The sequence below is a fragment of the Amblyomma maculatum genome, chromosome 1 (assembly GCF_055883805.1).
Source record: "Amblyomma maculatum isolate TAMU_Amacu chromosome 1, ASM5588380v1, whole genome shotgun sequence".
NCBI lineage: Eukaryota > Metazoa > Arthropoda > Arachnida > Ixodida > Ixodidae > Amblyomma > Amblyomma maculatum.
The window spans coordinates 498,559,546-498,575,380 of NC_139344.1; the positions used below are offsets into that span (position 1 = coordinate 498,559,546).

The 15,835-nt window shown below is 51.2% G+C and overlaps 1 protein-coding gene and 1 pseudogene across 1 annotated transcript in view; one reads left to right on the forward strand and one right to left on the reverse strand.

The window, feature by feature from the left end:
• The window catches only part of LOC146210295 (uncharacterized), a 155,266-nt gene that overhangs the window by 90,024 nt on the left and 49,407 nt on the right, over window positions 1-15,835 (reverse strand). The gene's annotated exons all lie outside the window — the stretch shown is intronic.
• Window positions 842-2,460, forward strand: LOC146210297 (uncharacterized; annotated as a pseudogene).

Genomic DNA, 15,835 nt, shown 5'->3' on the forward strand with positions numbered 1-15,835 from the left:
CAACTATATGATTGGTATATTAAAGTTGTGATCACACAAAGGTTTTATAATCTAGTAATTTTACACAAGAAGGCGCCAGCCACGGGTAAGTTACGATAGAGGTATCCGACAGTTCTATTAGAGGAATTAGTTACATGGCTTACAAGGCAAGACAATGTTAAACCATTAGTTAGTTGAACACCAAGGTACTTAAATGAATTCTTTGAAAAAATAGTACTAGTGTTAATTTTGCAAGTAGGATGTGTTGTTTTGGCAGTGGTGAGAAGAAATCCAAACAGTTCTAAAGCTTCTCAGGGACGAAGGCCACATAGCACATCACTATTGTATGCGAATTAGATATAGATATAAGGCAGAAGCGTCGGACAATTTGGTTACAGAGCACCAAAGTACACAGTCATCAACTAAAATGTAGATGGTTGAAGTTACTGAAGAAAGGTCGTTAAGAGTTGTGGGGCCCTTGGCCCCTCTGTTTTGGAGCATATCAATGCAACAACGCAGCCGACGCTACTGCGCATGTCAGGCAGCCTGGACTCTGACGCGTAACGTTGCACGTGACTTGCCGAGCGTCTAGATAAGCGACGAGCAAACAGCCGCGGGGGGCTTTTTTCCCGCTGGACGGCCCGGGCAGCGGCGTTCGCCGGGAGCTCTACGTGAGTGTGTGCGTTTTCGAAGCGTCGTGTTTTTGTCCGGCAGCGCAGGCGCTTTCCGGCCTCGCCACATGCGGCTTGGCTCTTGTGTTTCCACCTGGTTGTGTGGCGTGTTATCGATGCTCGCTTCCTTGTATGGTGCTGTGCAGCAACTCGCAAGATTGTTTTCTTTCACCATGCGTTTCACAATGCCTTTCATCATAGAGTTTATTTTTGACTGCTCAAATTAAAGCGGTTTCTTTTGTTCACGTTGTTGCCGGTCGTTTGTCGCATGGGTGGCGGCTCACGAACCCCCCTGAGTGAGGGCTGAGGCCCACATTTGGCGCCCAACGGGATTTTTTCTGAGCTTTCAGGGAGTTGTTACCCGCCACTTTGAGCACGCACCCGTGCCGCGAGGACCGCCAATGCAAGAGAACCACCCCCGTCCGGAGCCAGCCCCAGTAACTTGCCGGATACAACTGCGTCAAGGAACGTAAGCTGTGGGCCAAACATTTCTCCTCGGACAGTTCCATTTCTAATGCTTCTACGCTCAGGTAAACTTACTAATCGTAACGAGCCAACCAACCACACGACTGACAGGATGTCTGACAACGAGGAAAAAGGGGCGGCCGCGGCAGATATGACCGACATTTTGAGCCGGATAACTACGCTGCTTGAGCGACAGGCACAAACTGAACCACCCACCTTCCGTTTGCAGCTCGCAGTGCCGACATATGAAGGGCACACCGACAAAAATTCTGTAGCAGACTTCCTACAAGAAATGCTTGTCTACCGTAACGCGGAAGCCCTACCAGACGACATTATTTTACAACGCGTTTTGCCAGTGGCCCTGAAAGGCTCCGCCGCACGCTGGCGGCGTCGACAGACGTTTCAAAACTGGACTCATTTCGAGCAGTTGCTAAGGGCAGAGTTCCTTCCCCCCGACTATGCCGTCCGCATTAAAGATGAATTGTACACTCGCACACAGGCAGAGGAGGAAAGCCTTTTGGAATATATACGCTCATTTCAGGAACTTTATGAGCGTGCCGACCCCTCTGCACCAGAAACAGAGAAGTTCACACGAGCGATACGCCCACCCACGCTTTCAGGCCTATTTGCGTAGCTTTTCGTCACTGGACGATCTCGCAAAAGCGGCTTCTGATATCCAGGCCGCCATGTTAGCCGAATTGACCTATCGGCCTCCGCCCCCTCCAGAAACCGCCCTGGAGCCCTCATGCGCATGGCCTGGTGCGCTCACTGCAAATGGGGGACCTCGTTTGCCTCCGCCCCTGCCTCGCTCGGTGGACCCGTTCAGCTACCAAGCTCTTGGATCACCGGGCCCCTTCCCACTCCGAGGCCGGAACCCGGGAGCACCCCCACGGCGTACCCAGGGCCGTCGCCGGTCTGCGGATCCAAGCACGCGGCAAGGTATGGACGACACAAACACTGACTTTCCGGTCTGTTTCCAGTGTGGTGGTCGAGGCCACTACAGAAGCCAGTGCCCAAGTCCCCACGGCTCTCGTAAGCAGGGAAACGACGACGGCCGGCGGTGGTAAGCAGTTATGACCACTTGCCGGCCCGCAACCTACCGGTCCCGGGCGCCTCCTTGCAGCCGCCCAGCCTCCTTGCAGCCTGCCATGAAGTGCCGGTAGGCGTGCCGTGTACACAACCTGCAGCACCTGCCGATTGCCCCGCGGTGTCAGATGCAAGTCGTCGTTCGCCCCCTCCTGCTGACGGAGTTGTGGGTGCAAGTCGTCGTTCGCCCCCTCCTGCTGACGGAGTTGTGGGTGCAAGTCGTCGTTCGCCCCCTCCTGCTGACGGAGTTGTGGGTGCAAGTCGTCGTTCGCCCCCTCCTGCTGACGGAGTTGTGGGTGCAAGTCGTCGTTCGCCCCCTCCTGCTGACAGAGTTGTGGGTGCAAGTCGTCGTTCGCCCCCTCCTGCTGACGGAGTTGTGGGTGCAAGTCGTCGTTCGCCCCCTCCTGCTGACGGAGTTGTGGGTGCAAGTCGTCGTTCGCCCCCTCCTGCTGACGGAGTTGTGGGTGCAAGTCGTCGTTCGCCCCCTCCTGCTGACGGAGTTGTGGGTGAAAGTCATCGTTCGCCCCCTCCTGCTGACGGAGTTGTGGGTGCAAGTCGTCGTTCGCCCTCTCCTGCTGACGGAGTTCGGGGGGCCAGAACCACACCACGATGCAGGATATTTTGGTCGTCGCACCATCCTGCTGCCACAAAATACAACCTTGAACGACCGCCGGTGAAGCAGAGACGAGAACCGCTCACCCGGCCCAGATCAACGTGGGAGCCTCCGGCATTACCCAAAAAGCTTCAGGAACAAACGGTGAGCGCTGTTCCGTCAACATCTCGTTGTAATGAGACCCACCTTAACAATATGGCGCTGGCTGCGGTGAATGTGGCCGGAATAGAAGTGCCTGCGCTTTTAGACACAGGCTCTACAGTTTCAGTTTTCGGCGATAGGGTTAAAAACGCCTGTGATGCGAAACACCTCCGGTTACGGAGTGTAAGCACCAACCTGCGTATGGCGTCTACTCACGTAGCATCTGCCACCTCGGCAGCCCGTTTAACAGTCACTATCAATGGGCGAAAGATTAGACAGCGCTTCCTACACCTTCCCGGCCTTTCCTGTCCAGTGATATTGGGCCGTAACTTCATAGCCAAGGCGGGAATCGTGATAGACCTTCGAAACCAAACTTACCAGTACGGCATGAATACTGCGGCATTTAAGTTCACAGCACAACCTGGTGCTTTGCATTCACAGTTACTGGCCACAAACAGCCATTCGGACACCGTCACTGGAAGTGGTATTCTCACGGTTTTGAAGTCTTTCAGCGGACCACCAGCCGAAAGGTGCAGAATCGAGAGGACACTGAGGCCCTTTGCAGCAATGTTCACGGAGGCCCCTGGGAAGGTCAACGTTCTGATTCACGGATCGACACCAGCAGTGCTCGTCCGATCCGGTTCAACCCAAGGCCCTTGAGCGTCCACAAGCGAGCACTGTAGGATGGTGCCCTCAACGAAATGCTGGCCACTGGTGCGGTGAGACCCTCAAAAAGTCCTTGGGCATTCCCTGTTGTTCTCGCGCCTAAGAAAGACGGCACAGCACGGTTGTGCGTCGATTATCGGCGGCTGAACGCTGCAGACTCCTACCCCTTTCCATCTGTCGAATCGGTCATGTATTCACTTGGATCAGCAAAGTTTTTTACTACTCTTGACTGTAGCAGAGGTTTTCTGCAGATCCCGATTGACCGTAATGACATTGAAAAAACTGCCTTTACTTGCCATCGAGGACTGTTCGAGTTTGTACGGCTACCCTTCGGTTTGTGTAATTCACCTGCCACTTTTCAGCGAGTAATGGATATTGTGCTCGGAGACGCTAAGTTTAACTACGCTATGGCCTACATGGATGATGTAGTAGTGTTCTCGGAGAGTCTAGAAGAACACCTCAATCATCTAACCAACGTTCTTCAGCGAATGCAGAATTCAGGTATCACCATTAATCCCAGCAAGGTCCAGTTGGTGGCAAATAGAATCAACCTCCTTGGTTTCGTAGTGAAGCAAGGCACAGTCCGCCCAGATGAAGAAAAACTCCAGGCCATACTGAAGTTCCCACCGCCGACAGACGTCAAGAGCCTCCAGCGCTTTTTGGGCATGGTAGGATTCTACCGGCACTTCATTCCGAACTGCGCCGACCTAGCACGACCCCTCCATCAGCTACTTCGGAAAGGTGCCCGTTGGTCCTGGACGGACACCGAGGATGGATCATTTCGAGCGTTGTCCGCAGCGATCGCGGATACGGCACGCCTACGGCTTCCCGACCTCAACCTGCCATTCACGGCGCAAACGGACGCAAGTGAGTACGGCATAGGTGCGGTATTGCTTCAGGAGCATCAAGGGAAGCTTTGCCCTTTGGCATTTGCGAGTCATACCTTTACTGGGCCAGAGCGCAACTATAACGTGACAGAGAAGGAGTGTCTAGCGATAGTTTTCGCACTAAAGAAATTTGACATGTATTTGGATAGAGCCGAGTTCACCTTTCAAACAGATCACCAGGCATTGTCATGGCTCTCAAAGTTGCAAAACCCAGCTGGCCGCCTGGCCCGCTGGGCTCTCGCCCTCCAAAATTACCATTACAGGGTGGAATACCGCAAGGGAACCTTCAATAAGGTAGCAGACGCCCTGTCCAGAGCTCCACTTCCCGGAGAAGGGGGGCCAACACCTGCAGTCCTGGCTGTAGCAGCGCCCGCAGACGCCTGGGGAACATTAGTCTCTAGGCAACAGCTCCTGAACGCCCAGAACACTGATTACCAGTGCATCCAGATACGCCAGTGTCTGAGCAGGCCCAGCACAGTACCAGCCGGCAACTACGACAGCTACCTGGAAGCAGCTGACAGCCTACTCTTGCGGTATATACCTACTGCTGATGCGGACGGCGGTGAGTCCCCCTTTCGGGTCGTTGTCCCTAGGAGCCTTCGCAAAGCCTTCCTCGAGTACTATTATGACACATGCCTAGCGGGTCATAGCGATGGTAGGAAAACGTATGACAAGTTGTGTCGTATCGTGACATGGCCTCAGATGAGAAAGGACGTCCTCAAGTATGTTCGCGCTTGTCACACTTGCCAGATCGCGAAGCCGAGGGGAGGGAAACCACCGGGCTTCATGCAACCCGTAGAGAGTCGATACCCATGGGATCGGTGAGAGGGAATCGCTATTTGTTAGTGCTCACTGATCACTTCTCAAAATGGGTAGAACTACACGCACTGCGAAAGCTCGACTCTAAGCTAATTTGGGATAAGCTGCTAGAAACGTTCACCTGTTTTGGCTTCCCAGCGCAGCTTATAACTGAAAACGCAAGTTATTTCACGAGCAGGACATTTACTGACTCATGTAAAGCTCTCAGAGTACAGCACAAAAAAACGACACCCTACCACCCTCAAGCGAACATTACAGAGCGGGTCAACAGAAACCTGAAGACAATGCTGGTGGCTTTCACAGAACGCCACAAGGACTGGGACGCTCGAATCCAGGAGGTGGCCTTCGCCACAAGAACCACGGTGAACCGATCCACAGGGTTTACGCCAGCAGCTATTCTTCTTGGTCGCGAACTCCGGTTTCCTATCGAGCACGACGTTACTTCCAGCTCTGAATTACCACCATTCAATTACTCACCCAGGATCTATCGCCTTGCCGGGACCCTGAAGGAGGCCAGAGAAAACCTGGAGCAATGCAGTCAGTACAACAAGGGAATTCACTGCTGGCGACAAGGTCCTCCGCCGCACACACCCACTCAGCGATGCTGCAAAGGGGTTTGCAGCCTCCCTCGTGCCGCGATGGGAGGGCCCTTTCTTAATAATAAAACGCGTCAGCAGTCTAGCCTACCTTCTCCGAAACATGCATGGTGGTCGGACAATTGGCCCCGTTAACATCAATGATCTAAGACCTTACTACGAGCGTCTAAACCACTAGTAACGGTGTCTTGGACTTTACAACACTCTCATCGTTGTCGCTGCACTCCGAATTGGAACGTCCATACGCAGACCGATCCTTGTTGTCCCCATCCTTTTCCGTTGCTCTACAGGATGCCACGTGATCACCGCAACGAAAGGAGCCTTCCCAGCAATGATGGCAGCTCCGCGGCCTACCGCAGCCGCAGTCATCGCAGGACGGTCCAGACTCCGTACAGTCGACCCGCCTATCTTGCTCCCCCACGGCATCGGCAAGCAAGGGACGAGGTTCCCGGGCGCTGGCGGCACGTGGCAACTTGGTGCCACATCGGCAACGGCACGGTGGCGTGCTTTGCATCGGCCTCCGCCTGGGAGACGCAGGTACGGCCGGAGAGAGGCAGTCTACCGGCATCACCGCCATTCACTGGCCATACCGTGGAGGAGCATCGCCGTAAAGACCCCATCCGGCCCCTCCCCGAGGAAGCCAACGTAGGCTGGTGCTCACTATGCGATACATGCATAATCTTTCAAGAGGCGCACTCCCTCAGCGCGCTACACCAGGAGCAGCAGCGGCTGCACGACATATTGCGCCAGGCTCTGCAGCCGGGTGCTCCAAATGACGCCAGGCGCCGCCTGCTCACAGAGTTCGCCGCAGCTCTAATCCACAGCCAAAGCCTGCCCCAAGCACCTGCAGTTCAAGACGCGGCGGCAGCTGACAACCTCTTGGACTTAGACGATGTCTAATTTGTCGTGAACACCCATGCAGTGCCTTTTGAACCTCAGGAACGTTACTCTGTCCATTATGAACAATATTACAGTTCTCTTTTTAACCCCAGGGAGGGGTACCGTCTTGTGAGGGGGGGAGTGTGGGGCCCTTGGCCCCTCTGTTTTGGAGCATATCAATGCAACAACGCAGCCGGCCGCACTCGGCCGGCGCCGACGCTACTGCACATGTCAGGCAGCCTGGACTCTGACGCGTAATGTTGCACGTGTCTCGCGAGCGTCTAGATAAGCGACGAGCAAACAGCCGCGGGGGGCTTTTTTCCCGCTGGACGGCCCGGGCAGCGGCGTTCGCCGGGAGCTCTACGTGAGTGTGTGCGTTTTCGAAGCGTCGTGTTTTTGTCCGGCAGCGCAGGCGCTTTCCGGCCTCGCCACATGCGGCTTGGCTCTTGTGTTTCCACCTGGTTGTGTGGCGTGTTATCGATGCTCGCTTCCTTGTACGGTGCTGTGCAGCAACTCGCAAGATTGTTTTCTTTCACCATGCGTTTCACCATGCCTTTCATCATAGAGTTTATTTTTGACTGCTCAAATTAAAGCGGTTTCTTTTGTTCACGTTGTTGCCGGTCGTTTGTCGCATGGGTGGCGGCTCACGAACCCCCCTGAGTGAGGGCTGAGGCCCACAGAGTAAGGGACAGTGCTTTAGCTGAAAGAAAACTTTGAAAAAGAGGACCGGGCATTAGCAGTAACAAACCGCGCACGGTAAGTCACAAAGCCTTGGATCAAGTTAAATTTAGTGGATAGAGGTTTCTTCAATCCGCCTTTGCGCGAGGATGTGGCGCCATCATGCGGGAGCGGGCGGGAAACACATTGAGCGGCAGTGTAGCAGACGACGCGAAAGCGCACCATACGAAAAGGCCACGCCAACGCTGGTAGAAAGCGAAAGCTTCCCCCCTGTTTTGGCTTCGGGGCAGAAAGTAGTGACAGTGATTGAAGTATATCATGTTCACGCAGCATGGGGGAATGTACAGAGTTTTCACAATCCACTCATAACGCACGCATATACTACCTGCGTATTGTAAGAGCGTGTAGCGCGGGCCGTGTTCGACGTGACAGAATGAGACGCTCTCAGCGTGCAGGTTTTTGGCAGACAGGAGAGCGCGGAGGCAGAGAGACAGAGGGAGGGGGATCTCAAAGGGCAAAGCAGCCAGGGGTTTGTTGATGCTGCAGAGCTAGGTGGAATAGTCTCCTGTGACTTCGAGCGGCGCATATGCGCGGGGTGTCTTGAGTTACCGAGCACAATAATGCGGCCACCGCGGCGCTGGCATGGTGCAATGGGCGTCGCTTCCTCCTCGCGTCATCTACAATCGTGCAGCTATAGGATTTCATCTACGAAGCTCGGCAGAGAGGCACTTATACACACCCCCTGAAAAGGGTATTGTCCTGGCCAGAATGCACACCTACAGGAAACGCGCGGCATTTTTCTGGCAACGGATGATTCAGAGCTGTAGCCGGTTTCTGGCCTCGGGAGTCAGAATGGATGTGGTCGGAGTGGTGAAAAGGTTCTCAGTGCACAGCGAATGGTCAGTCTGTTGTGAAGGGATCCACAACCTTTTTGACTCCGCCGCGATTTCTACGGAATCAATGACTTGGTGACACATGTGCATCTCCTACATATCGGATGCGCATCTCGGTCAGGAACCAACCCTGTTCTACGTCCAGAGCGATCCACTCTGCAAGTGAACGAGCATGAACCCTCCAGGAGACTCATTTATGCCGGGCAGTTTCCTTGCCATTGCAAACGGTTGGACGAAGACGACGATAGCTTCCTAACGAAGTGCATCTGATTGCGTACACACAAGGAGCAAAATCCGAATGCTTCGGCGTGCATGAAGGCGAGCCTTTAAGGTAAAAAAAAATACTGTGCATGGTGCAAGAGTGTCAAGTGCATCATATTCTCCGAGCGGCAAAAACACAAATACTACATGTATGCATCTAAAGGAAATATGCATGATGAAGAGTACCTACTGGAGTTTGCACCCAGCCTGTAGCGCACCAGGGATAGCTGCAATGAGGATTTTTTCGGTGCGTGATTGCTTTAGTCGCGCCGGGGCCTGAAGGCGATGTATTTTGTCCTTTCTTTTCTTTATGTGCGAAAGGGCTAGGTAGCTTAGATATAACAGGCGGCTGTGTGCGCTAGGCCGTAATATTTATCATGTTTTATCGTGACTGCCACCTATCTAACAAGAAAAAAAAATACGGCGTTTTAATGCACTGCCGTTTGCAAGCCTCATGACCAGCTCAACCAATCGGCTCGTGAACGGCGGTGCATCACAACAAACGCCCAATTTTTTTTTCTTTTTAGTCAGGCGGCAGTCATGGTAAAACATGTTAAATATTACGTTGTGGCGCACACAGCCACCTGTGATATCTGCGCTACCCGGCCCCTTCGCACATAAAGAAAACAAACGACAAAATACATCGCCATCAGACGTGCCGAACAAATGCTCATTGCGGCTATCACTGGTGGGTTACAGGCTTGGTGAAAACTCCTGTGGATACTTTTCATCATGCACATTTCCTTTAGATGCATACATACCTGCAACGAAGTGTTTTTCGCACAGTCGAGCGTACGCAGTCGGTTGTTAAGGTCGGCCATTCACATCTTGACGCTTGGTGGCCCCAATTCAAGCTTCACGTCGTTGTTGGTCGCAGCTCGCCGAAAGAAACCTGAAAAACCGCGTCTTGCATCTCGGCACACTTAGAGAATGGCAACCGCACGCGGCAGATGTGGTTGGCATCGCTTTGCAAGCCTGTGACGGTCACCGTGCCGCCCGGTGCCGCCAGCCCCCGTGCACTGACGGCGCCGAGAAACGCCGTCGACGCCGTCCAATGTGTTTCCATCGGTCGCAGCTACGGCTTCGCGCATGCGCAGAAAACTCGCGCAAAAGGCGGATTCAGGCAGCTTCAGCAGAATGCGGGCAACGTGAAAAATGCGTACACACAGGCGATGCAACTTGGGAAAGGCGGTAAAAAAAAATTGAGTTCCCAACCTGCTGAATATTTTTTTCGAAGTTAATATTGAGATACATTGTGGGCGAAAGGCACCACTTCGGCTCCATCTTAGTGCCCTGTGCGAATCAGGGAATGTGAATGCTATTTTTTACATGCTCTTGCACACTACGCGAGCAGGCACACCTCGTAAATAACGCAAAATAGAAAAGTCCTTTCGCTAAGGCAGTTTTGGAAAACTGCTCGCAGCTTCAAAAAGACCCGTTTTTACTGGAGCGCCCAGCATTGTACAAGCAAAAGCACATAAACGCCCTTCCAGAATCAGCCAAGCGATCACATACAGTGATTACAAAAACCCCGCAACCTTCAAAACGAAAGCCAAGACCACCTACACGTTGAAAATATTCTTGTTCCGTGGCAGCACAAACCAAATCACGGTCCCCATACACAGGCCTTTTACACAAGCTCTTAGTTTCTAGTATCTTGCAATGTGCACCATCATCATCATCATCAGCCTGACTATACCCACTGCAGGGCGAAGGCATCTCCCATATTTCTCCACTTAACCTGGTTCTGTGCTAGCTGCATACACTTGACCCCTGCGAACTTCTTAACATCATCCGCCCATCTAACTTTCTGCCGGCCCCTGCTACGCTTTCCTTCCCTTGGAATCCAGTTTGTTACCCTAAGCGACCATCGGTTATCCTCTCTTCCCCCTACATGTCCTGCCCATGCCCATTTCTTCTTCTTAATTTCCACTAGAATGTCGGTAACTTGAGTTATTTCTCTGACCTACTCTGCTCGCTTCCTATCTCTTAAAGTTACCCCTACCATTTTTCGTTCCATAGCCCTCTAGGTTGTCCTCAACTTAAGTAGAACTCTCTTGGTTAGCTTCCACGTTTCAGCCCCATAGGTGAGTACAAGTAAGATGCAACTGTTGTATACTTTCCTCTTGAGCAATACCGGTAAGCTGCTAGTCATAATCTGCGAGTGCTTGCCAAATGCGCTCCATCCCGATCTTATTCTTCTTGTTATTTCCTTTTCATGGTCCATATCTGCGGTTACTACCTGTACTAAGTAGACATATTCGTCTACTACTTCCAGTACTTCGCTACCTAATGTAAACTGCTGTTCCTTCCCGAGGTTGTTGAGCATTACCTTAGTCCTCTGCATATTGATTTTCATGCCTACCTTTCTACTTTTCCTGTCTAGGTCATCAATCATTATTTGCAGTTCATCCCCCGAGTTGCTTAGCAAGGCAATGTCATCAGCAAATCGCAGATTACTGAGGTATTCTCCATCTACCCTTATCCCTAACTGCTCCCATTCCAAGTCTCTGAATACTTCCTCTAAGCAAGCTGGCAATAGTAGTGCGGAGATTGTGTCTCTTTGCCTAACACCTTTCTAATGTGCACCACTCATGATTCAAATATAAACCCAAGACGCCCTGTTTGTGAAGCAACACGCAAATATGATTTGTTGCAGAATGAACGGAGGGGCCGACGGGGTCCGCAGGTAGGAGCACTCTTTCAACTTCCGAAGCCTCTACTGCATCTATCGCCTCTGTCGTTACTAACGTTATCCATGATGGAACTAGAAGGTGAGCACTGAGGCACGAAATGTGCACGGCGCTAAAATCGCACGATTCACACGATCACACATTCCAAACATCGTTTACAAACACACGACACGTGATCTGCCTTGGGCTATGGTGGCATACTTGGACTTTCCTGCAAAAACCCCAATCCAAAAATAATAAACAAAGCCAAGCCAATCCATGGGTTTGCTTATTTTCACCCGGTTGCACCAGGCTTCTAGCTTATTCCAACCGGATCGCAGCAACGCCTGCCGTAAAATAAACCACTTATTAGAATGATGTCATATATTATCGGTTATAACAATCAATTATGGTCACTCAAAGTCAACAAAAATGCGGAAACCCCAAAAGCGCACGTGTATGCGAAGATGCTGAGAACACCGATACAGCGACAATAAAATAAAAAAGAAAGAGAAAAGAAATTGGGACAGAGTGCACAGAGCCAATGCGTTGTACGGGTGCGTCGGGGAAGCTTGCACGCCGCAGAGACGCAGGGGAGGAAAGAGCGCTTCCTCCCGTGGCAGAGAAAGCAAGGCGCCCTTGCGTCCTCTGGATGGTGAAGCAGTCCATCCTGCGAGTGCAGTGACAATGATGCGCTGCACTATCGTCCCTTATTTGCTTCTGTCAAGGCCCCAGCATTGTGGTTGCAGATGTTTTGTGGCAGGCATGCAGGAGCATTTGTGCAAGTCTTCCTAGCCATCGTTGCCATGGTCTTGCTGACCATGGATTTTTCATAAACAGCAATGAAGGATTGTCTGAGAGCGCCGACCGGCGCCAGACTTGAATATCTCGCTCTTGATGGCAGTGCAGTTCATTTTTCTCTGCACTGCCATCAAGAGCTCTATTTATTTTGGCCTCCAATAGAGCAGAAAAAATGGTTCATATTAGCCTGAAGTTTGCATTATTGAAAAAAAAAATGACGAAAACTCTGTTGTCTGCATTTGACATAGAATGAGAATAAAAACTACAATTATTCCTAGTTTCGTCAAGTGCCTTGCATACGCACACTGCCGGGAAGGTTGAAAGATGGCAGTGCTGCTCGGTTGTATTGATACCTCTGCACAAAGCGGCCCCTTCGCATTTTATCCCTTTGAGGGTCTTTGCAGTACCAGTACGGTTTAAATCGTTTAACTCGTCCGTTTGAAATTTCGTGCCCTAATGACAATGCATGCTCACTGGGAGGTGCTCCTAGGACTTACAAGAAGCAGTTGAAATTTATTGCGCTGCCTTGTTGCGAAGATAAATAAAAGTGATTCCTAGCTGCAGCCCCCTCTGTAACTTGATTCTATCCTTGATTTCAATCTTTATGCAAGGGATAAACAGAACTGGCATGGTTTATCTCCCAGGCTACAGATTTCCATCTTTATTGGGGAAGGTATCCCCTTGTGGTTTGCAGTGGGGAGCATTGTTGACACCAAATTACGATTCCAAATATTTTTCTACAACTTTTCCTTGACTCATATTGAACTTTCAAAATACGCAATAAAGTAATCTGACCACCTGGGAAAGTTTTTTTCAAAACAATTCGACCCTCAAAGGGTTAAGGATGCTTCATCACAGAGTCGCGTGGTGAAGCACTACGGCCAAGTGCACAATGCAGTGAAACTGCACATGGTCAGGTGGAAGCTGAATGTGGACACACGCGCGGGACGTATGCTTTAGAACAGCTTAACACCATCGCAAAACAAAAATAAAAGAACAGCAACGCCCCAAGCAGCTTCCGATGTGCACACCCAAGCAGCCACGGGTTGGCATGGAGACAAAACAAATCCAAAACTATGCGATTGAGCTTTATCTCGAAAATGGCAAACTTCCGATTGTCGTTATACCTGCCACAGCGCACATAGTGTGTGCGGGCACAACAGTTATGTGCTACTCAGGTTCGGGGAGGGTGATCACTGGCAAAGCGTCATACTTCAACATGTCCCCGTAGGTCGGTGTGTTTGTACGGCACAGCCCGTCGTTGACATCTACCTTGTTGGATACAGATGAAGAGCTGTGATCGGCCATCGTGGGGCAGTCGCACAGTAGGTGTTCCACAGTCTTCAGCTGACCACAATTGTGGCATGAACTGCTACCGAAGCCCCTAACACGGTGGCGGCGCTCCGCTGTTCCGACACACTCGATGCGAATGCGCAGCAGGAGAGCAAGAGCTTGGCGGCCAAAGGCGAGGAATGGGAGTGGGCATGGTGGTTTTCTGGACGCTAAACGTGGGTCAGAGTGGCAGACTGCCACTTTGTAGCAAACAATGTGGTGGCCGACATCAAAGCGGGTGATGTCGCAAAAAAGCACATAACTGTTGTTGGCCTTGGCAAGTTGGTTGGCTACATCACTGCCCACATGAGAAGGAAATTACTCTACAAGACACATAGTTTGTGGTGCACACAAATAGCACAACACTCAGGATGCCAAAGCTGAGCCACAGTCACAAAGAATCGTCACGTGTGTTGAGGCAGTTGACTGATGATATCGGCTGTCAAGTGTAGAGCAGTAAGTTCAGCTGTCAATGACGAGGAAAAATAGCGCAGGCGGCACTGCCTTTCAATGCGCAGCATGGGCACAGCACAAGACGGCGTAGCAGAATTTCCGTCAGCAGACATAGATCCGTCAGTATACACATGCGTTCACTGCGCGTAGTCGTCATGTATATGCTGTGCAGTTCTCTTGTTGCAGTGCACACTGAGGTGTGTCGCGTTTCGCTCCTACTCCGGGAACAATGATTGAGTAGCTGCTGATGATGCGGTGGCAGCATGTGCTTGTCGCGTACAACAAAGTCAGTCCTGCAGTATATGCCCCATGCGGGACTGAGGAGAAGCACGTAGCTCACTGCCAAGTGCTCTAGTGCGATACATTTGCTCAATATGGTTCACAGCAATGCATTCTGCTCTAAGAGAGACTGGCCAGACGCAGAGTTCAGCATAGGTTGGGCCGATCTGCGAAGATCTTGGAAGGCATGTAAACCGACGTATGGCTGGATGTTGGTCTATGTCAAGGTGTTCCCATTGTACTGGACGGCGGTAGAGCGCACAGAATACGTGCTGACACACTACCCTCATAAAGGCAAATTGGGAGAGTGGGGGTTGTGCCTTCTCCACTGCCAAGAAGTCCAGCTGCCATGGCTGCAACTTGTTTTGTTGCTTTTGCAGAGTTGGGCGATGGGTGCCTTGTATGAAAATCTGTTTTCAATGGCAATCCCAAGGTACTTCCCACTTGCCTTCCAGGGTACTGGAGAGCCTTGTAGATGGAGAGGGGCGGAAGCAAATAGCAACAGGCGATGTCGCACAGATACTTGTCGACATTGTTCAGCGGAGCTTAGAAATTGCCTTGAGTGTAGGAGTGATGATTTAGGTAGTTGCACTAGAGCCAAGTTGAAAAGAAAAGACTGCCCTGTAGGACACCTTTAGTGACCGGCCGTGGCGTGCTCAGGATGTTAACCTGAAAACTGCAGTCGCTTAGAAAGGCTTTGACATGGCGGAAAAGGCTTCCTGTCACTCCCAGCCAAAGCAGGGATGCTAGAATGACTTCATGATGAAGTAAATCAAATACACTGCGAATATCTAAAAGAAGAAAGTGTTGATTTGCTTTGGGATCTGTGAGATGCAGCCAGCTGGGCAGCATTGTTTACAGAAGCCTGATTGTTGAGGCGCAAGGGCGTTGCGGGCTGTCGCAATCCGCTGCAATCTGCTTTTAGTATTTTGCCAGCCGACGATGTCAGCGACACTGGGTGAAATGAAGTTACAGCTCCAGGTGGCTTGTCTTTCCATTCCGCGGGAAGTCGCCTACTGCTCCACGCTGTGTTAAAGGCGGCGAGTAGGGCCGGGCATTGTTTCGACGCTAAGTTTGAGAGCATCTTGTATGTTATGCCATCTGCAACCGGTGTGCTGCGGCAGGACGAACTCTAGCTCGTGTTCGGTCAGGACCATACTGCATTTTCCGAGAGTGTATTAATTGGAAGAAAAATAGTGTAACTCTATGGAAGCTGTTTTACTGCCCGCGATTTCGAAAAGTAGTAACCTGGATAGCCTCTTACCTCACAGGTCGTATGCAGTACGTGGAAGTAAACAGCGCTCAATCAGAACGAATACGTGTTTCTTCCGGGGTCCCACAAGGATCCGTCTTGGGACCGATCCTATTCTTGATATATATTAATGATATTCATGCTTGTGCCGAACCTGGGGTGACAATAAGGCTCTTCGCTGACGACTGCGTTCTCTACATTGCGGTACGTACACGGGATGACCAATTAAATTTAAATTCTTCTGTAAATAGTATTGCCAAATGGTGTAAATCATGGGGAATGGAAATTAATATCGACAAAACTTCTTCCATCACAATTACACGTAAAAAAGCGCCTCTTGTATATTCTTACAGTTTATCAGGATGTAACATAACGAGGGTTGATACGGTGAAATATTTAGGCGTCACATTTA